At 36.9% G+C, this 6556-nt stretch overlaps 1 pseudogene across 1 annotated transcript; it reads right to left on the minus strand.

The window, feature by feature from the left end:
- Positions 1 to 405: 405 nt before the first annotated feature.
- On the minus strand, positions 406 to 4640 carry LOC111284378 (protein DETOXIFICATION 16-like; annotated as a pseudogene). Its single transcript, XR_016342909.1, has 8 exons — positions 4204 to 4640; positions 3214 to 3756; positions 2995 to 3082; positions 2830 to 2886; positions 2483 to 2721; positions 2135 to 2253; positions 1938 to 2024; positions 406 to 1527 (listed from the first exon to the last, which is right to left on the minus strand). The product of XR_016342909.1 is annotated as a protein DETOXIFICATION 16-like (transcript).
- Positions 4641 to 6556: the final 1916 nt, after the last annotated feature.

Consider the following 6556-nt stretch of genomic DNA (forward strand, 5'->3'; position numbering starts at 1 on the left):
ACACAAGACAGCAGCAGTATCACTCTTTTCTTCATCTGATTTCTTCTCATCATTCGTCCTTTTGAAAACAGCCATATCCCTTCTCAGCTTCCTACAGCGCACTTGGATATGTCCCTTCTTACCACAATAATAACATTCTACATCACTATAATCTCTGTCTCTTGACTTGGATCTCCATCTCGATCCATCAATCCTCTTTTGAGTCCTCCCTCGATCAAAACCCTCTACAGCTAGTGTACTCTCCCCAGGTGATGAGTTCTGAGCTCCCATAAACCTTTCATTCTCACGCAATAGGGCAGTCACATCATCCAACTTTAAAGTAGACCTGCCTACCAACACAGTCTGAACTAAAGGCCTATAAGACTTGGGCAAAGATGACAGCAAAATTAAAGCCTTCTCTTCATCTTTTAACTCATCAACAGAAATCGCTAACAATTGAGAAACCAATTTATTAAACTCATTCAGGTGATTTTGAAGACTCATACATTCTTCCATCTTCAGAGAATACAGATCCATCTTCAAACATAATCTATTAGTCAACGACTTCGAAGCATAAATACCTTCAAGCTTATCCCACAAACTCTTCGGAGTACTCTTAGTCAACACACTGTACTTTACTTCTGGAGCTAACGCCAATCTAATAGTACTAACAGCCTTCTTCTGAATCCTATTCCAATTAGCATCAGACATTCCCTCAGGCTTACTACTTTCTAATGCTTGATCCAACCCTTGTTGTACTAACAGATCTTGAATCGTACTTTGCCATAACATAAAATTACTCTTTCCATCAAATAACGGAATCTCAAACTTAGGCATAGACATATCAGACATACTTTCTTCAGACATCTTCAAACACTGCTTCACGATCTCTTGGGCCCACGAACCTTAAAACTCGAACCTCGAACCTCAAACCTCGAACCTTGCTCTGATACCACTTGTTGGGAAAAAATAACTCCCACGCGTAGCAACCACACACAAAATAACAAGCTCAAATCAAGAATAAGAAAACACAAATATATTTGGTTCAGCCCAACTCAAAATGGCCTACTCCAAATCTAATCCACTATCAAATAAATCTTTACAATTGTGAGACTTTTAGAATGAGAAAAGTCTCCTAAAACTCCTTACTCAAAACTTAACCCAAAACCCAATTACACCCTTTAATAGCCTACTCACTTAGCTATTCTCTTGGTGTCTAACTCTCTGGGGTTACTAAACTAAAACCAAAATATCTTATTTATAGGGGTGAAACCCTTTATACCTTTACTAAACTCCCGATGTGGGATACAAGACAAATTCAAACTTACTTAACTTTCGATGTGGGATTCTGAGATTCAAGCAAATCCCAACATTATTGTAAACAAGCTTCAGGTGTCCCAAATTTCCTGATTTCCTGGTGCTTCAAAATAGAGGCCTTGGAAATTTGGAAACACTTGGTATTACAATACTCGAAATCATCTTTTCTCTTTATGATAATGTGCCCGTACAATTTGTTGTGCTATACACTCTAACAGTAGCTTTCTTTGCCTGCAAATAGAGAAAATAAAATTTTAGGTGTAGCTTAAAAAGGAATAATATATATGTGCATGACTAAAGACACGCTTTTAAACTAAAATTAAATAATCATTTAGATCTCTATCATTTTATTATCATCAATTATCATTAATTAAGTTTTCAAACATTTATTTTCACTAATAAACTTTAATTATATAAAAATTAGATAACCGTCAATATTTATTTTCATTTAATTAAGAGTTTAATTAAGTGAAAATAAATGTTTATGATTCAATTGAGAGAAAATTGATATTAAAGAATTTAATTGGATGAAAATAAATATTTAAGAGCTCAATTGATTACAATAAAATCATATGAGCTTGAACACTTTGTTAAAAGGCCTTTTATGTTTAAGCCATGATTAAACTTGGAAAAGAGTTTACTTCTTGCTCCCATTTGGTGGTTAGAGTTACTATGGCTAAAGATGACGCTTGTACAAAAAGTGCCACTATAAGTCCTGTCCGGAGTCCCTGTGAACAACATTTGAAATAGAGATTTATGTCATACTTCTCCGACCTGCCGTGGAAGTGTACAAAGGAAAGCAAAGAGATTCGAAAGCCTTCAAATTTTAAAATATTACCTTCCCTCCAAGATGGTAGACAAAAGCTAGTATAATTGAAGAAAGGATAACGATAAGATAATATGCTCCTAGATTGATCAACGCCCCGATTCTCTGCCAACCACACCCCCTAGCAGCCCCTGCAATTTTTTTTTTTTTGGGGGGGGGGGGGGGGGGGGTGGGGGTGTAATTGCAAATTAAGTAATACAGAAGAATAATATCGGGAAGGCTGGAAGAAGCTGAAAGCAGAAAAACATGTAGATAGTATTGAAAACACTCGTATTACGAGCAAAGCCAGAAAGGCTAGAGCAAAGAAAATGAGTGTAGAGAAAAGAAATTTGAGCTAGTAAGTTGCCACTTGCCACTAACCTGTAAGTACAGATTGAATACCATCAATAAAATGGGAATCTGCAATCAACAGCAACATTTCTTCCACATATTTCACCACATGATCATCTTTGCTGTACACATATCCCAAAAATTTTCGACCTAAAATCATGACAGTGCCTGACAGAGTTTCTTCAGCGGTCACCATGAACATTGCGACAAGGACTGTTAGATAAGCAGCTCGTGGTCGTCCAGCTCCCAGTTCATTTGAAGCTCTTGTGCTGATTAGGAGAGAAAATAGATTTACCACGGGGGAAATTAAGAAACAAAGAAACAAATCGTATGAAACTGGACAGACCTTATTATCAGCCAAATTAACTTGAACTCACCTCACTGCAGCACTAAGCCCAAGAGGTATCATGTAAATCGTTGAACATGTATTAAGGCTGGAATAGCAATCTCACAATTGGTCAATGATATTGACGACATTATCATTTATTATACGTTTAAAGCTATCATATTTGTCCTCGATCAAAATGCGATGGAAGATAAACCTGATTGCCAGAACTGATGTTTCAAGCTTTGGATTGGGGAAGAAGTCCAGATAACAGAACCATCATCTCAAACGACCAGATTTCCAAGCTGTTCCAAGACATGTCAGCTGTGAGCAACAAAACTTTCTTCAATTCAAAATTCAAATCGTCACCAATTACTATCAAGCAGTCTAATGAATCTGAAGTTTATGTTAAAAAGGGGAAATCGAGGTTAATTACCTGAGCATTATAGCTGAAGGAATTGATAGTCTTAAGAATTTAGGAATACCATAGAAGGCCTCCTTCGAGTACCCTTTCCAAGTCTTCTTACAGGAGGGAGAGATTCTGACATAAAGTATTAGAAGTAAAGATTAATCCAGTAAGAGAAGGTGTTTGCTAAAGCAGCGCCTTTATTTCCGAAGCCAGACTTGAACACCAGAATCCAACAGATAAGAATATGAAGTCATGTTGTAAATCCTGAGATAGCCATCATTGGAACTACATTGTTTTGGGTTTGTAAGAATCTGATATGGCATTCCCGGATGGCGAAACCGAAAATGCTAGGCAGCATGAAACGAGCGTACTGTCCAGCTTCAGTAGATATTTCAGGATCTTGTCCGAAGAACAAAATAATGTCACCAGCATTGGCCCGATAAATGCAAGGGGAATGCTAACCAATAACAGAACAATCAAGGCCCCTTGTAAGTGAAAACCAAGCATGTGATACTGTTTTGCTCCATAGGACTGACCACAGAATGTATCTAATGCGCTTGCCATTCCCCTCTAACCATCAGAAACAAAAGAAAAGAACCGAGGACTTAAAACTGTTAGTACCAGGGAAAAAATGGGGATTGACCGTGATAAATATTACAAAATAATTCAACATGTTCTTCCGATAGCCGCAAGGAGTGCTATCAGAGAGAGTCTTATTGCTGATTCCTAATGTAAAATGGCTAAGACCGGATAGAGATAAAGATAAGGGTCCTAAGTTACAGAGGGTAACATGAACGGAGTATTAATTCAAAGGATCAACGGGCTTGAACATCTTCATGTGGATGAATGAATATGCTTTGACCGAGAACCCTCGAGGCAAGAAGTAATGACAAAAGTATACAATCTTTGAATAAAATTATATAAAGTGCATGATGAAAAAAAAAAAAACGTGAGAGTCAAGTTGATTTCATCTTACTATCAAGTAAAAGAAAACACTTAGATTAGACCCAATCTTACCAGCAAGCCAAAACCAGTTACTGAAGCAAAGGAAGTTGCCATGAAAGCACCAGAAAGGGCAAGGTTCCCCAGATGACCCACAAACATTACTGAGATAACCGGCAAAGCAAATATCAAGAAATTAACTGACACAAGAGGCCCTGCTAACAACGTCTGCTTCTTCGCCTCAGCCAGGAACTCATCTTTGCCTAATCCCTCTTGAGATTCAAATGCATTATCTTGAGATATCAGTACTGACTCAAGGCACATCCTTTGTTCTTCGAGGTTATCCATATTATTTTCACACTTCTTCCCCAAGAAAAACCAGCTTAAGTTATCGAGTTAAGGGTAAAAAATCAAATTGCATAGCAAAACCGAGCATATATATATCGTCTTTGAGTAGCGGGAATCGAGCTCACTAGTTGACAGAACGTATTTAAACTCAATATTCTCGACTATTTAGCTACAGGTTGACCAAGAAGGCATTTCACATTTGTGGAATGTATAATAAAAAATAATAAATTAAAAGAAAGATTCTTCCAAGTAAATATCTTCCTCCAACTGAAAATGACTTGTATACCATTTTCGATGAAAGAATCTTCCAAGTAAATATCTTCGTCCAGCTGAAAATGATTTGTATACCATTTTCGATCCATTATAAGTTGATAAATGGATAATATTTATTAGAATTAAAGTTTCAACACAACTAGTTACTATTTATACTGCAAAAAATTTTATGCAAGATAAGATAATCAATTTAACATAGATAATATCGCCAACGTAGCAGAAAAGCTACAATGGCTTCAGTCACCACTGAAACCAAATAATCGAAGTGAAGCATAGGATTTCGATTCAACTTTAGTCGAATCAAAGTCAGCTCATAACATGTGCATGACATTAATATGAATTAATTTCATGTTCAATTTCTTTTTTTTTTAAAAGGAATTTCATTTGCGATTTCTAGTTAGAACCAGCCTTGGTGATGCTTAGATGTTGGTATTTATAGATTAAAGGTAAGGGATTAATTGAGGTCTAAAAAGACGTGACCAAGTTGATATGGTACTAACTGTGTTAGGTTGGCCTGGCATGTTAGTCAGGTCGGTACAAATATTCGAAATACCTCTAGCTATCTGCTAGGGACTTCTAATGAGGAAAAAAACTAGAATACCCTTTTGACCACTAAATGCCTTTAACATTCTGTCCCCCCACCAAGCAATATGAATATCAAACTATTGAGTATGCATTTAATCTATTTTGTATAGGTCAAACAAGTGAAGAGAGACGATGTGAAATCCGATCCCCCGTAGTTGACGTCAATATAAAGGTCAACGTTTGGGGTAATTGACCACAAACTATGGTTCGGCCAGGTGGGGGTCTGATCTTGCACACATGTTTTGGGATAAGTGCATAGTTGGCTTAAAGGTAGCTGAGGTGCCTTTTCTCTAGGATGATTTGGGATTAAGATAGGAGTTTGTTTGGTCAACGTGAGACTTAGGCATTTTTTCAAAAGTTTGGTACCAAGTCCTTGTTTTGAATTTTGATAAATCAGATGCTGGTTTGTCAAGTTGGTTCAGGCTGGGGAATCTACCAGGTTTGTGATGAGGAGCCATCTAGTTTGACCTGAGAGGTCTTCTAGTCTGATCGATCTAATGGTATTAAATGAGGAGAGAAGTAGTTTGAGCAAAAAAATTTAGAAGGGGAAGGTGAAAAGATGTCTTCTAATCTACACTCTAACATGTGGCATAATCCAAGCCATTCATCTGATTTGAGGCATGGCAATATAAGGGGTTGTTGGGGCTTCATTTTTCATCTTTCTACTTTTATTGCTCTCAATTTGAACTAAATTTTTTTTATCTCAAAAGCTTTTTGACCTTATAGTTTTTTTCTTTTTATTCATTTTTTTATTTTTTTCATTAGGTACTTTCTATTATGTTTTCTAATTTTAGTTATGGGAGGTCGGGATCAGAGTAAAACCTAGGGGAGGTCAACTTAGAGAGTGAGATGATGACCTAGTTCCACCAATCATTAAAGGTTAGGACTATCAGAATATGGATTATTGGCTCAACCTTATGTCCAAAAAAAGGCAACAATGAAATGATGAGAATGCTTGGGTAAGAGGAGTATGGGTTTTGACCGCAAAAGAGTTATTTGCTCAGATAGATTTTGATTAGAGAATCCATCTCCACCTCCTTGTCCTGTTTCTCAAGTCGATCTATCTTCTATGGTCGACTTTCTTCGTTGTCAACTATTTCTCCTTCCAGGGTATAGCATCATCAATTTTCCTCTTATTCTACTCTTCAACCCATAAATGCTCCTCTTGTCACTTTTATTCTCCCCTGTCAACTCTCATTGAAATCACTTTTTCTCTTAAGGG

Source organism: Durio zibethinus, chromosome 6 (genome assembly GCF_047325235.1).
Source record: "Durio zibethinus cultivar Kanyao isolate XHJ-2024 chromosome 6, ASM4732523v1, whole genome shotgun sequence".
Taxonomy (NCBI): Eukaryota; Viridiplantae; Streptophyta; class Magnoliopsida; order Malvales; family Malvaceae; genus Durio; species Durio zibethinus.